This window comes from Lontra canadensis, unplaced genomic scaffold (genome assembly GCF_010015895.1).
Source record: "Lontra canadensis isolate GAN:19392208 unplaced genomic scaffold, GSC_riverotter_1.0 scaffold39, whole genome shotgun sequence".
NCBI classification, from domain to species: domain Eukaryota; kingdom Metazoa; phylum Chordata; class Mammalia; order Carnivora; family Mustelidae; genus Lontra; species Lontra canadensis.
Window position 1 is genome coordinate 4,368,127 of NW_022631033.1, and position 16,931 is coordinate 4,385,057.

General features: G+C 41.1%; 1 protein-coding gene across 1 annotated transcript in view; it reads right to left on the minus strand.

Annotated features, from left to right (window-relative positions):
- CSMD1 (CUB and Sushi multiple domains 1) overlaps positions 1 to 16,931 on the minus strand; it is a 1,958,110-nt gene that overhangs the window by 1,607,808 nt on the left and 333,371 nt on the right. The window lies entirely within an intron of this gene.

Sequence of the window (16,931 nt, forward strand, 5' to 3'; positions counted from 1 at the left end):
CACAGCTATGCAGGTAGTCCTTCGAGGACATATAAACCATTTCTACTAATTTCTACTGCTTATCAGAGATGAAGGGGTTTTTCCTTGGGCTGTGTTAATATAAGGAGTATGATCTTTCTTCATTCCAGTAGAGTTTCTCGTCATAACCACATGCAGGTATTGTCTGCTTACTTTATTTCCCTTCCTAGAACACACCACACTTGTCCACACCTCAGGGCCTTTGCACATGCTTATCCAGCTGACCCAAATGCTCTTCCCCTAGATGTTCCCATTTCTGACATCTCTTCATGCTGGTTGAGGGCAGACATTCATCTCGATCAACAACCCCCCACATCATCCTTCATTCTGTTTATTTCCTTATTGTATTTATCATTTTGTGCACATATCCTGTTTCCTGGTTTATTCATTGATTACCTGTCTCTGTAATTAATATGTAACCCTTTCAAGAGTGAAGACACTGCCTGCCTTGATCATATCCCCATTCTAGAATAGTGCCTGGCATTCGATATTCAACAATTGAAGTATGTGGAAAAGTTGGGTATGTGAGTGAGAGGCAGAGAAAATGGTGGCATAAATTTCATCTATACACACACTCAGGTAGACAAAATCTATAAAAATACAATGTTGCGGTACTAGAAGGAACTTCAACTGTTGACTCCAGCCAACAGATTACCCAGAGCATTTAGATTTCAATATTGCTGTTTGTATCCCAAGAAGAGGGGTCCTGTAATCTCCTGTTTCACAGCCTGATTGCTGAGAGCTCCTTAGACTAATTTAAATATCCCCTGCTTTATTGGAAGCTAATTTTTTCCTGTGCAACCCTCCTCGTAGTGGGTAGCTCTGCCTTTTCCTTCTCAACAAGGGTCATAATTCAGGACAAGACAAAGCTGCAGTGAGTCAGACCTAGATCCGCACAGATACGATGTCTACATTGGCTCCGGAGCTCCTGCACCCAGGGGAGGAAACGGTAGCTCATTCCAGGACTGCCATGATTTCACCAACTGAGAACTTGTTACCAAGTTCCACCCACGCTACAGAGATGAATCCAAAGAACTTCGTGCATCCCATAGGCGCAAAATAGCATGGGTCTTTGGGTCAAACAAAACAAAGGTGTGATGGACTTCCAGTATGGACACTGGGGCTTGGAGCAAGTCACCGGGTCAATAGGAGCCTCAGTTTCTAGATGGGAAATGAGGGTGTGATTTTGCGAGGTTCTTGTAGTGATTTCTAGAAGGTGCCTTTGGGGGCACCCATGCTTGCTTGGTGCCTTGCCCATACAGTCCCTCACTGCCCACGACGGTACTTGAAATACCAAGATTGCAATTGCCAAATTATTTGACTTTAGAGATTTTGAATGATGAAGCTGGTTATATCACTAAACAAGCCAAATTAACACTAAACAAACAAGCAAACGCAGCCCCACTCTACTGTGGTCCCCAGATCCCACAAGGGACTCTTCAAATAGATAACGTTTTGCCTAAAACAGGTTCCCATCTACATCCAAGTCTTTCTTTCAGAAACTTCAAAGCTATCTTTCCACACTGCCAGTTTTTCTGAAGCCCATTCTACTTTTCTCACAGAAACAAACCATACTCATCAATTAAGAGAAGTCTTTCTCTCCATAGCCTGTACAATTAACATTCTTAATTGGATGTCAGATATTTCTTTATCTTTTAATGGAATTCCCAGTAATGAAACACATCATTATGGATAACTAGGATTGAACTGTTCCCCAAATCTGAAATAATGTTATTTCATACTCCTGCTTTAATACATGAGAAGTCAAAAGAAGCATAAGTCAGATTCTCAAGGTAGTGGTGGCGGATCAATGTAGGTAAATAAGCTTCCTTTAAATAGAGCATTAAAAATCCGAGATGTTAATTGGCATAGTTTAATCACGATGCTGTACAATTTAGTGTTCCCTGTTAAGAAAGGTAAAATAAAACCACCAGCTGACTCCTTCCCTGGGTGCTCTAAGTTTCTACCAGAAATAGACCTTCCCAGCCTCTGCGTGAACTCTTTCTGTGCATGTGGAGGCTCACTTCCCTTGGGTTCCCTATTTCTTCATTGCTGAACAGCAGAGAATGATTTTCAGATCATCCAGAGATATTTTAAAATTCTAAAAGTGTGGTCTCTCTTAATGTTGAGTGAATTTTTCTCCAAAGAGAAACTGAAATGTTTAAAAGTCGTGCTAAGTTGGGGCACCTGGCTGGCTCAGTGGGTTAAAGCCTCTGCCTTCAGCTCAGGTCAGGATCCCAGGGTCCTGGGATCGAGCCCTGCATGGGGCTCTCTGCTCCATAGGGAGCCTGCTTCCCCTCTCTCTCTGCCTGCCTCTCTGTCTACTTGTGATCTCTGTCTCTCTCTCTCAAATAAATAAATAAAATCTTAAAAATAAAAAAAAGTCGTGCTGATGGAGGCCTGGGTGGCTCAGCCAGTGAAGCATCTGCTTTTGGCTCAGGTCATAATCTCAGGGTCCTGGGATTGAGGCCTGAGTCGGGCTTCTTGCTCCGTGGGGAGCCTGCTTCTCCCCCTGCCTGCACTTCTGCTTATGCTCTCCTGCTCTCTCTCTCTGGTAAATAAATAAATAAAATCTTAGAAAAAAAAAAAAGTCATGCTAAAACACCATCGGTCCAAGATGCTCTACGAAGAATACAGCCAATGAAGTTTCTCTTGGTGGGAGGCAGGTAAGGACGTTAATTGACGAGGTCCATGCTGCTGGGGAAGCTTTTCAGATTTAGAGTCTAATGCATGGTAAATCATGAGCAGCTCTTTCTTATGCTCATCAGAATTAGCAGATAAATTGTAAAAATGAAAAATAAATATGTGATGATTTCCTCTGCTCTCTAATACTACGCAGGATGAGTGGCTGGGATGACAAGACAGAATCTTAAGGGTTATTTTATAGATTTAATATAAAAGAATTGGTCTCCAAAAAGTTGCACTTAAATTTGTTACCTTTTTGTAAAAAAAGAATTTGTATGTATTTGTCCCTTTAGGCAGATAGACCATGGAGCCCTCTAAGACTCCTGAGATGTCGCAGGTCTCAATTTAATGTCGCTATTGCTCCCATTCCCTCATGATTCTGCCATCCAGATTCTCAGTGGGTTCCGGGAGGGTCTTGGTCACCCCCTGGCCCACAGTGGCGCCTTGGCCATTAGTCCTGTAACAGAACATACATTGGAGGAGCACAGAACAGTTGAGATTCTCACTCTGTGTCTCTTGTCTCTCATTCACGCACATACTGTGAACCTTCTGTCTCTGAGACTCTGTGAAATGACGCTGAGCTTTGTATGTGAATTAAAAAGTCTACCTGGATGAAAATGAAATTTTTGCAAAGTGGCTGTGCACCCGAAACCCTGACGTGTTCATTGTTTACAGGGCTGACTTCACACGCGACCATGTTTCATCTTTTAGCAGATTTTTACATTTACAACTGTGTTTTTACCCAGAGTCTTTGAGATTTTAGCTAGTGAATTTGTGGGGCGAGGGGTTCTCTGATACACCCGGGTTATGATGACAGAGATACATCACGACGCCCACGCTCCAGCCTCCGTGCTCCTCCAGGACTGCAGCAGAGCTGCTTGCCAAGATCCTCTCATCTGATAAGCACGCATTTTAGGGAGGGCCAGGAAGGATGCGTGTCTACTGTGGTAACAACATCAAAGTGTAAAGAATTTGTTTCCATCTATACCTTAGATCGATTTTAGGAGTTTCTCGGTACTGATGCTTAGTCCATCAGAGCCAGAAAGTATCGATCCCATTACGGTAGACCGTGACTTGGCCCTAGACCTCTCTTATGGGCTGCAAGTGCTGTATCTGGCAATGATTTGAAAGAAGTGAGTCATTATGGATTACTCATCACTAGTATACCTGATCTTTGCCTAAGACGTAAGTGGCCTCGGCCAAAAGCCATGTGAGGGCAGGTACCTTCATCCCAGACTGCTGCTCCGGCTCATGTAGTGCCCAGCACGGATTAGACATTCTGAAGACAGGAACAGAGAAACCAGGCTGACCACTATATCTGGTAAAGGATGTTAGTACTACAGTATTAGTACTAAAGTATTACTACTACAACAGGTACTGAATACTCGTTATATGGCAAGAACTTTCCACAAGTTGTCTCATCCTCTCAGGGATCTTGATAGACAGACATGGTCAGTCCTTTTTTTTACTGATGGGGAAACTAAAGAGGTGAGGGCTTTGTCCAAAGCTGCACGCGTGTGCACACACACACACACACACACAAACACGTGTGCAGAAGCAGGGGGGTGAGGGGAGCCTGGGTGGCTCAGTTGGTTGGGTATCTGCTTTCAGCTCAGGTCATGATCTCAGGGTCCTGGGATCGAGACCTGCATCGGGCTCTCTGCTCAGCAGGAAGTCTGCTTCTCCCTCTCCCACTCCCCCTCCTTGTGTTCCCTCTCTCGCTTGCTCTCTTTCTCTCTCTCTGTCAAATATATAAATAAAATCTTAAAAAAAAAAAAAAAAAAGAAAAAGGAGGAGGTGAACCAGGTTGTTTTATTTCAACATCTGTGCTCATTCTCTCATGCCACAATTTAGAAACGTGATACTATCTCTCCCTCTATTTTCTAAAAAGGATGACTCTTACAAACCGTACTGCAGAAGCAAAGGACAGTTCCTAAATCCTAAGAATCTCCTGCTGCTCTCTTGTGAGGAGCCCGGTAATTATGTAAATTGAAAAAGAAACAAAAAATGAGTTTGTGTGTCTGAGCTGAAGGCTGGATTCCGCCTATTAGTCTCTATTTATAAGTGGGCTATTTGAGAAAGCCAAAAACTATTTCTAGTTACAGTTGTATTCCTTAAATAAGTCTCCTGACCCAAAGCTAGTATATGAATTACTACATAAAGAACAGGTCTAGGATTTCAGGAGTAGTTGTAGATGTGGGACTGGGGGCACGAGGGGCCGACGCCCAGGCTGCGCATGGTACAGCTCCCGGGTGCCATTCACGCACGCCACCGGCTGATCAGCTGACGGGATGCAAGTTCACTGAGCAAACCACTGGCTTCAGAATTTCTCACGGCGTAGATGAAGCAGCAGGATATCTGGCTGCGCACCAACAAGAGAGAGACGCTGACTGTGCCGCTCGGGGAACATGAGTGGACGGGAAGCTCCATTTAGGGACTTGCTGCTGTCATCGATCTTTCCCAGCCCATCTCCATCTTTCAGCGTTTAACTTGCTCCCACGCTGCGTGCATAAGCACAAAGCCCCGGCTTCTGCCCCTCATTCCATCTTGGTTTGGCTACGGTTTGGAACAACCATGCATGTACTGACACCCGTGGAGGGATAGGATTCCCAGTACGAGCTACTCTGGCTGAAGAGATCTGGGGCCTTGAGTTGGAAGGACAGACGGTCCAGAGTACACTGCGTGTACTTTCATTTTACTGACCTCTAACTAGAACTTCAAGGGCATAAAAATCCCCCCCTCTGCTTTTAAACACAGTTTTTCAGTTACACCTAGATTCTAATCCTTTCTGCTACTCTACCTTCCAGCATTTGTTTTATTTATTTATTTGTTTGTTGATTTTTTTTTTTTTTAAGTAGGCTCCATACCTGGCGTGGAGCCCAATATGGGGCTTGAACTCATGGTCCTGAGATCAAGACCTGAGCAGAGATCAAGAGTCAGATACTTAACTGAGCCACCCAGGCACCCCCGCCCCAAGGTTTTAGATCAAAAATAAGATTGTGGGGGCGCCTGGGTGGCTCAGTGGGTTAAAGCCTCTGCCTTCGGCTCAGGTCATGATCCCAGGGTCCTGGGATCGAGCCCCACATCGGGCTCTCTGCTCAGCGGGGAGCCTGCTTCCTCCTCTCTCTCTCTCTGCCTGCCTCTCTGCCTACTTGTGATCTCTGTCAAATAAATAAATAAATAAATAATCTTAAAAAAAAATAAGATTGGGGGAAAATAGCTTTTCTCCTCCATAAAGAATATTAACAGAAGAGTGGCTCTGTTTTGCAGGAACATATAATTTAATTTGCTTTGCTTTAACTATTTAAATGAGACAGAAGGTAATACTCATAACTTAATATTTACAACCAGAAGGAAAATGGACATAGAGATCAGGGGCTGTCTCAGAGCTTGACCGCGCTCAGCGCTTGGCACAGTAGATGCAGACATTTACTCTACCGGAGCGGTCTCGGGGAACTAGCATGTGATGCTAAGTCAGCGGCTGAGGCTGAAATGTGGGCATTGCTTTCAGTCATGAGAAAGTAACAACGTGAAGACTTCCCTAGCATGGTATGTGTGCAAATTCACCAATGTCACACAGCGGGCATGGAGCAGTGGGAAGGCTAGTAAGTGATAAAAAGTGTTTAATCACCAAGACTTTGCTGTCAAAATGCATGAAGGGGATCGAAAGGTACCTCCAGTTATGAGGGACACGAGACTGGGCGATGTCAGGTACGGCATGGTGACTGTAGGTAATTCCAGTTTTGTTTTGTTTTTTCTTTTGTCTCCCCCACGGAGCTTGGTTATAATAATTTGTAGAAAATAAAACTTTGAACAAATAGAAGTGGATCAGAAAAGAAAGAATAAAGTTTGGTGGTTTCTCAACTCGGAGTCATACTTCACATTCACACCTGAGGACTGAACGTCGCCTGGTTCTCAGGTCCTCAGTCCCCAGCGGCAAAACGCAGCCCATGTGACTAACGGCCTGGCAGGAGCCTTGCCCATCTCCCAGAAACATGTGTGCTATCTCAGCCTCTGGCAGGTGTAGGACGGCATCCGTCTTTCTAATCTCAGTCGGACTCTGGAGCCCAACTTCTGTTAGAATGAAACACACATACCACCCCCCCGGCCCCCATCTGGGAAGGTGGGTGTTTACTCCAGGGAGCTGTGGAGATGAAACAATCCTATTTTAGCAGGGCTGTAGCCTGCAAACCAGGCTCACAGATTACACCGCAGGTCCAGAGACTATCAGACCCGAGGGAGGACTCTCATTGCATTCTCTGGCAGAGTCACTGACCTAGAGCAGAGGCTGACCTCAGTTTCCTCTGAGACCTACAGTGACTGCACAGAGTCGGGGGAGCCTGAATCATCAATCCTTTAACACCATCTTCCAATCAAACTATAAGACAGGAGATGAGGAGGGGCAGGGGACGCAGTGAAATTCTATTCCCTTTCCTAAAGAACACAGACATTACATTCACTGGAGACTTCCAAAGAACCATGAACGTCTCAGGAGGTTCCTGGGGAAACGATGAGGAAAGGGAACGCAGTCTCATGTATCTGGAGAACAGGCAGTCGGAGATTTCTTTTAAGTCCAGCTTGCTACGGGTAAAGTGCTTCTGAAGCCAACTTCCGAGAGACTCCCTTTCTGGTGTTTAGTCTGCTCTGCTTTGGGCGGAAGTGGGCATGGCTGTTGAGCGGGACAGGCTGAGCAGGGCCACTTCTGTCAGCCCCCGGGACAGAATGACTGTGTCCCACTGGCCACGAACAGAACCTCCCCAGATTTAGTCCCGCGGAAGCTGCTGTCACAGGGAGAGACAGTGCTCCTTGTCTGTTCCCTTACCATAAATTCAGGCCATTTAGCAAAATTTTCAAAGTAGACTCTCTGGTGATAACACCAGCTGATGGTTTTAGAAATTGAGTAAATGACTTTTCTCATCTATGAAAATCTGACAAAGGTAAAGGATAATTTGAACCATGAGCCCCAAAGCCATGGATGAAAGGTGACAATCACTAATGCACAAGGAATTTAAAAGTTTCACTCCCAGTTAACTCTTAAGTAGATGGTGGTTATTTTTCATGCAGCCGCAGAAATGCATGGAATGTGCGATCTTTTTCCTATTACTGAAAATTCCATCCTTGCTATTTAATTCGCAATAGCAACGTGTCTGCTTCTGTATGGGTGCCGATAATGTTATTTCCTTCTCTAGGCAAGTTCTGAAATCTGAGTTTTAAATGAAGCAAAGACTTACAGGCAACAAACATTCTCAAATAGATTCTAGAAACCCCTGATCATGATTGTTTCTATTTGTTTCAAAATAGAAACTTTTCTTTGTGATTTATGACATGCATTAAAATAGTCCTAGATAAGAGCTCAGCGCTGTCAAGTCAACGGCGGGGGTTCCTGATCTCAATAAGATTCTCCGGTAGCTCAGTTGCCTGGGGCTGAAAATAATCATGACACAAATGGCAAGAAAGAAACATCAGAGGCAAGTCTATTTTCAAACACATTTCTCTGGAACTCCAAAGCATGCTCAATATCATTTTGAATTTGAATTGAGGCATTTGCAAATAGCCGGTCTTTATCAAGAGTCGCGCTTTTAGGGTCCTGAGAAAGACTTACATGTGTCATATTGTTATTCGTGAAAAATTAGCTCAATAGCCACTTTTCTCCAAAGTGTGTTGTTAAGATCGTTTTAGGATTGAGCTGGGTTCATTTACTCATGGTCAGGGCTTTGATACCTACGGGTTGAGGCTGGCTCTATACATGAATTGACTCCAGTCCTCTGAGTTTGAAAACAACTTCCATAAGTCTCACAACAAGCCTCAGAAACACTTTTCCCTCCCTTTGTCATCTGGGGCCAATTTAACATCACACTTGTTTGGTGCATTTTCCGTTTGCCTGTTGCACTGTCTGTCGTCCCATCTTTAAACCATTGTTCTGGGTGGTCTGGATCTAGCTCTCCCAATGTATCCAAAATCTTTCTTGAGAATTCAGTTCAGACAGTAGCTCAGGCAGGTCTCAAATACAGAGACCTATGGGAAGGATACAAGTGATTGCGAAACATGTTTTCCTTCCAGGTGGAGGTAACCTCGGGAGGATACTATCCCTGGTCTCTCTCTACCCACCCCTTTCATGCACTCTAATTCAGGAGAGGTAGAGTAAATGATTTGCTTTCTGAGTTTGGAAGGAGAACATGGAACTTTGGAACATGGCTCCTACTCTCTCCCACTGTTAGGCAATGTGCCATCTTCTGTAATCTTTTAGAGATAGGGATTCCACTCTTAAAGGTATAGATGGGATTTAATGCGTGGAATTTAATGGGGGAAAGAGAGAAAGGATGTCATTTTCCCAAAATTTCATATTGGGAAGACCAAGTGTCTGTAAGTATCAAGTAAACTGTCTAACATTAACTTGATTTGTAATAAAGCTTTATGATGTTTGCTGATTCCCCTCAGCCTCAGATCTTTGCCTTATTTCTCAATTTATTCATAACTGAGGAAGGAAAGAAGGTTATTTATTGGGCCCCTTAGTCATATCAAGAGACAACTTTGGAAAGTAGACTCTGGTTGGCCAAACTGTAACTCTCTCTCTAGGACAGCACATAACTATTACTTAAAAATGAGGATAATCAAGACTTGACACATAGACATACCTCTAATATATTCTAGTGTTGTGTAAACCTTCACGCAGCTTATCCATCAGAGAAGACATATAGATTCCTTCCTATAAATAATTCTAAGGAACTTTGTCTAAGACTCAGTTTTGATTCTTTTGACATTATCAAAATGTATTCTCTTAAATGTAGACAACTACCTTTTTCAAGAACTTGTTTTGCTTTCTCCTGAAAGTTTGTTATTTGTAATTACCATGGAAGAGAATCAGCTTTCATGTTAATATTCTGGCTGATGTCAGTTCCCATCCCACCTCCTGTCTCCAGCCCACCCTCTGAGGTTTTGAAAGTGGCATCCAGGAAACAGGGTAATGCAAAGTGAAGGAAAGTGAATGTTAACAAAATAATTGTCTATATAGAATAGAAATGTGACTGTAGACACGAATCCTAGCTTATTTTTTATATTTAATTGAAGTAAAATCTTTGAGGATCAGAATTTTTAAAAGAAACTCAAGTTATAATATATGCTTCAACAATATTTTACAAGGAAATAAACAGTTGAATTAAATGAGTTGTTTGCCAAGCAGCTTCTAGGTACATAAATTTGTTCTATTTGCTATAGAAAATATGATACGTAATCACCTTAACGATTTAGTTGAAATGTTGAGGTAATATAAAAACCAATTGGGACACAAAGAGATATTAAATGGGAATACCATTATTTTTAATTTTTTTTTAAAGATTTTTATTTATTTATTTGACAGACAGAGATCACAAGTAGGCAGAGAGAGAGGGGGAAGCAGGTTCCCCGCCAAGCAAACAACCCGATGCAGGGCTCAATCCCAGGACTCTGGGATCATGACCTGACCCGAAGGCAGAGGCTTTAACCCACTGAGCCACGCAGGTGCCCCAGGAATACCATTTTAATCAGAAAAGCAAAACAGTTGCTCATATTTATGGAAAAATTAAGACTGGTGTATAAAAATTAATTACTGAAAGGCTGTCAACAATAAAATATGAATTCGAGATCAACTAATTCATTTTTCAGGAATGGGAAAATGTGCTTTCCATCATTCATCAAAAATACATTGTCTATAAGTAGCTTCCATGTTCTAGTCACTTGAGTTCTATCAGGAAAGACAAAGATCCATGTCCTTTGGCCCTCTGTATTTCAGTGCAGAGTTAGACAATAAACAAGGGCCAGACTAAGTACACAAATTACATGCTGTGTGAGGAGCTGAGAAGTGTTATGGAAGAAATATATATGACGGAGTAAGAGGGGAAAGGGGGTTGCCATTGGGAGTGAGATTTAAATTAGGTTTCAAAGGGATGTGACCTTGAGCAAAGAAGGAAGTGAAGGGGAGTTTCGTGAGGGTCTCTTCAGAAAGCAGAGGAGGCTATAGGGGCCAAAGGCAGGCTGCACCAAGATGGGATACAATGGCATGCAGATTATTTTGATCTGAAAATAATCAAGATGGAGACTCAGGAGGAAACTTTGAACTTTCCCCACAACTATCTAAAAAGAATTTAGATAGAAGACCTGTACTAGGAGGAGAGATACTAACGTATATTCCTTTTTTTCTAAGAAACTTACCCACATAACAGGGCAACCTTTGTTCACCAAACACTTCCTCTCACCTTCCCACTAACGGCCTTCATCTCCTTTGTACCTCCAGATCCTTAACTCAGGATGGCATATATACCTCGTTTTGCCTCACAATCTTTGGAATCTCATGCCTGTGGGTTCCCCAGATGTATGAGACTAAATTTGATTTTTTCCCATGAATCTGTCTTATGTAATTTTAATTCCTAGTCCAGCTAAAAGAATCAGGAACAGAAGAAAATTTCTTCTTTCCCAACAGTGGTCAATAAGCTGAGTGAATGGGAGCAACAGAGGTAGTGAAGTCTGAGAAGTAACCTTGGGGGTGGTAAAGGTCATATCAGGTACGACTGTAGAAGGCTACTATTATTTTGGATTCAAATTTGAATGAGACAGGGAGACACTGAAGAGCTATTTCTATATATTACCATATTATAGATGTATAACTTAAAGGACTTGACCTTAACTGGTGAGTACATTTACTGATTATTTACTGATTATTTTACTGATTATTTAATTAAAAACCCATTTCTCACCCCAATAAATGCAAATAGTAAATATTATAGTCACCATTATTCTATTTTTGGCTAACTTCTTTCTTTTTCTACATGATTTAAAAGACAAATGCATAAAACAGTAACTATAAATCTATGTTAACAGGCACACAACGTATAAAGATATAATTTGTAACAATATTAACATCAAGGGAGGATTCAGAGCTGTATAAGAGGAGAATATTTTATGCTGTTGAAGCTAAGTTAGCATCAATTCAAACTGGATAGTTATAATTTTAGGGGGTTAATTGTAATCTCTATAGTTATCACCAAGGAAATTACTGAAAAATATACACAGATGAAAATGAGAGAAAAATCAAAATGGAACGCTTCAAAGAAGAGGCAGTGGTGGAAGAAATAAGAAATAAAAAAAGTTTAAGACATTTAGAAAACACATAGCAAATGTTAAAAGGGAGCCCTCCCATATTAGTGATTATTTTACATATAAATGGACTAGACCTCACATTCAAAAAAGAAGTGATTGAAAAAAATACATTTCAAAAAAAAAGAAGATTCAATTATATGCTGTCTATAAGAGACTCACTTTATATCCAAAGACACAACTAAGTTCATACTAAAAAAATGGAAAAAGATATGGCATTCAAATAGTAGCCAGAGACATTTTAACTTTAATTTTTTCTCAAATTCTTTCAAAAATAGGAAAGGAAGGAGAATTTCCAACTCTTTCTATGAGATCAATATGACCCTAATGCCAACACACAAAGAGAAAACTAGAGACTGTTATCACTTATGAACATAGACAAAAATTCTCCAACACAGTACTACCAAGCTGAACCCAACAGAATATTAATATAAGCACACATCATTACCAAATAGGATTTATCCCAAGGATGCAAATATAATATGCTATATTAGTAGAAAAATATGAAAAATACATAATACCTCATCAGTTCTCATAGCAAACAAACAAATAAACAAAAAGAAGCATTTAATAAAGTTCAACATTTTTTCATGGTAGAAATACCCAAACAACAGAAAGTAGAGGGGTACTTCCTCAACTAAAATCTGAAGTAGCATTATACACAGTGGTAGGATAAAAAGAGGAAGATGAAAGATTTCCCCTGAGATCAGGAGCAAGATAAGGATGTCTACTTTCACCACTGTTATTCAACATTATATTCAAAGCTCCAGCCAAAGAAAATAGGAAAATAAATAAACAAGACATCCAATGAAAAGGGAAGAAGTACAACTATCTCTTTTTGCAAATGACATGGTCTTGCATATCGGAAATCCCAAAGAATTTACACACACACACACAATGACTAGAATTAATAAACAAATTCATCAAATTTGCAGGAGATAAGATCGACACAGAAAAGTTTATTACGTTTCTATACACCAGCAAATAGTAATCTAAAAAAAGAAATTACAGAAACGTTTCTATTGACAATAGCCTCAGAAAGAATAAAATACCTAGTATTAAAATTTAACCAAGGAGGCGAAAGCCTTGTACACTGAAAACTACAAGAAATTGCTGAAATATATTAAAGACCTAGAGAAATAGAAATCAGCCCACGCTCATGCACCGAAATAGTTCATGTTGTTATGATGGCAACGCTACCCAAAGTGATCAATGAATTCAGTGAGATACCTATAAAAATTCCCACCATCTCTTTTGCAAAAATGGAAAATTTAAGCTTAAAATCTATATATGGGCTTCGAAGAGGCCCCAAGTAGCTAAAACAATATATCAAAAAAGGACAAAACACAGTCGCCAAAAGGTAGAAACAGCCTACATTTTCATCAGTGAATGGATAGACAACATCTGATAGAAACCTGATTGAAGATGATTCAGCCATAAAGATGAATGAAGCAGGGATACGTACCCCAGGGATGAACGGCAGAAACACTATGCTAACTGAGGAACGTTGGATACGAAAGGTCACATAATGTGTGATTTCACGTGTAAGACATACCCAGAAGAGCCATAGCCACAAACAGAGGAAGCGGACGGGCAGCGACCAAGGTTTGAGTCACAGCTCAGGGGAGCAGGGAGTACCTGCTTAGGGGGTATGGAATTCCCTTTGTGGGTGATCGTTTTCAGACTTAGAGGTGATGTCTGCACAACATTGTAAATATACGAAATGCTACCTTTTTATTCACCTTAACATAGTCCATTTTGTATTATGTAAATTTCACTTGAATAAAAATGTTTCAAAAACAAGGGCATCTGGTGGCTCAGTCGCTTAAGCGTCTGCCTTCGGCTCAGGTCATGAGACTGGTGTCCCGGGATCGAGCCCCAGGTCAAGCCCCCTGCTCAGCCAGGAGTCTGTTTCTCCCTCTGCTCCCCCTTCTCGCTTATGTCTGCTTGCTCTCTCGCTCACTTTCCCTGAAATAAACAAATAAAAACTTCAAAAAATAAGTTTTAAGAAAAATATGATCCCCCATATTAATAGGCTAAAAAATACAAAATACATAAATAGTAAAAATCCCATCAATCAATGCAAAAAAAAATTACATAATTCAACACACACTCAGGATAAAACCACTCAGAAAACTAGGAATCAAGGGGAGCTTCCCCAAATTGATAAAGAGCATCTACCAAAAAAAAAAAAAAAAAAGTATAATTATATGGTGAAAGACCTTTCTCCTGAGACTGGAAAAAAAATTTCTATCCACTCTCACCACTCATCCAACATACTGCTGGGAGTTCTCAACCAGTGCAACAGGGCAAGAAAATGAAATAAAATTATACAGGTCAGAAAGGAAGAAATAAAACTGTCCCTATTTACAGATGACATGCTTGTCTATGTAGAAAATGCCAAGGACTCTATAAAGAAATTTCTAGAACTAATAGTATGATTTAAAACCATTTCAAAATAATTAAATGCAAATCTAAGAGAACACATGTTCTCTTACATGTTGAAGACTTACATGTTGAAAACCATAAAACACTGGTGAAATGATGATAGAAATCTCAATAAATGGAGAGCCATACCATGCTGGGAGACATAATATAGCAAAAATATCAATTCTTTAAAAATTGATATCCAGGTTTCATGAAATTCCTTCAAAATTCTTGGTCTTTCTACATTGATAGACAAGAATATTCTAAAATTTAAATGGAAAGGCAAGTAGAATGGCTAGATTGATTTTTTTTAAAAAGGGATATGGAGGAACAAGTGTAGCCAAGTTCAAGACTTACTACATAAGCTACTGAAATCAAGACTGTGTGGTTTTGGCAGAGTCATAGACACATGGATAAGTAAACAGAAAAAGAACCCAGAAATAGGCTCACAAAGCCATGCCTAGCGGGTTTTTCGCAAAGGTAGAAAAGTGATTCAATAAAGGAAGGATAAACAGCCTTTTCACAAGCAGACATTCCTGGGCTTAAAATGAACACAGACCTGAGTCCTATACCGTGTATCGAAATCAATGTAATATAAATCATGAACTTAAATGTAAAGTGTAAAGGTATAAAAACCTTTTGGAAAAAAATGGGAAGAGATCTTTAGGATCTATACCCAGGCAAAGAGTTCTTAGAGTTGATGTGAAAGTCACATTCCACAAAAAGAAGTGGTCAGTTGTACTTCATCAAAAAAAAAAAAAAAAAAAAAAGGTTTGCTCTGTGAGTGAGTCCTGCTGACAGGATAAAAAGACAAGCTACAGGCTGGCTGAAAGGGTTTGCAAAATACACCTCTGAGGACAGAGTCTTTATCTGGAATATGCAAAGAGCCTTTAAAGCTCATCTGTAAAAAACAATACAGTTGTAAAAGGCAAAGGAGAGACGTTCCCTGAAGAAGACAGACACGTGGCAAAGAAGCCCAGGGAAAGATGTTCAATGTCCTTAGCCATCGGAGAAACGCAAATTCACTACATCCTTGTCAGAAGGGCTAGGTTAAAACGAAACAAACTGGTGATCACATCCAGTGCTGGTTGGGATGTGGGGAAAACGGATCTCTCAGATGTCACTGGTGGGGGCCCTAGGTGGCTCAGTCAGGTGAGCACCTGACTCTGGGTTTCTGCTCAGGTCCCCATCTCGCCATGGTGGGGTCGAGCCCTGGGTGGGGCTCTGTGTTCAGCTTGGAGTCTACTCAGATTCTCTCTCCCACCCCCACCCCTCCCGCTCTCATGCTCTCTCTCTCCCCCAAATAAATAAGTTAATAATAAAATCTTGAAAAAGTGTTGCTGGTGGAATATAAAATGGTGCAGCCACCCTGGAAAACAGCTCACAGTTTTCGTAAAAAAATAAAATTAGACCTGCAGCTGCCATACAACCTAGTAGTTGTCCTCCTGGGCATGTGTCCCGAGAGATAAAGACAGGTTCAGTGTAAATAACGCCTCAGTAAACACAGGGACAGGGATACGTGAAGTACACCAAGTGTCCATGCACGGACGCACGGATAAAGATGTGTACAGGTACATACATGTGCACACACACACACTGCAATAGCACACAGCCACAAAAAAGAATAAGATCTTGCCATTTTCAACAACTTGTATGGGCCTATGGAGTATTATGCTAAGTGAAATAAGTCAAAGAAAGAAAGAAAAACACCATATGATTTCACTTATAGGAAGACTTTAAAAATAAACGAACAAACAAACAGAAAGCTGAATCAGACCTATAGGTAGAACAAACTTATGGCTGAGAGAGGGGAGGGGAGGCAGATGGGCAAAGATGGGGGAGGGGAGCGGGAGATACAGGCCTCCAGTTGCACAATGATTAAGTCATGGATATAAAAGGTATTGTACAGGGAATGGAGTCAATTGTAGTGTAAAAAAATTTAATAAAAAATAAATAAATTAAATACATGAATAAAAATAAATTAAAATAAATTAGATAAAAATAAACTAATAATAAGTGTTTCTGCAAAAAGCAGCCCATGAATGTTTATAGCAACTTTATTTGCAAGAGACAAAAGCTGAAACAACCCAGATACTCTTCCACAAGTGCATGGATACATGAATCTGGGGGCATCCTTCCCATGGAGCCCCACTCAGCCACAGAAAGATACAGACTATTGGCTCACATGCGTAACAACATGCGTGAATCTGAGAGCTACGCTGAGGGCAGAGACGCAATCCCAAGCCTACATACTCTATGATTCAATGCATATACTATCCTAGAGATAACAAAATGACAGAGAAGGAGGGTAGATTAGTAGTTGCCCTGGATTAGGTGGAGGTGGGATCAGGAAGAACACAGGTTTGGCTGGAACACGATCTCTGTGGGGACAGGAATGACCTCTGCCCTGCCCGTATTACTGTCAGTACCCTGGTCGTGAAGTGTACTGTGCCTTTCAAAGATGTTACCACTGAGGAAACTGAGTAAAGACACAGGACGTCGTTCTGTATGAGTTCCCAGAATCACGTGCGAATCTAAGAGTATCTGAAAATAAAACAGCTCATTAGAACAGAGAATGCCAACTAAGATAAATTCCTTTCCTTTAAGAACATTAAATCTCGGGGCACCTGGGTGGCTCAGTGGGTTAAAGCCGCTGCCTTCGGCTCGGGTCA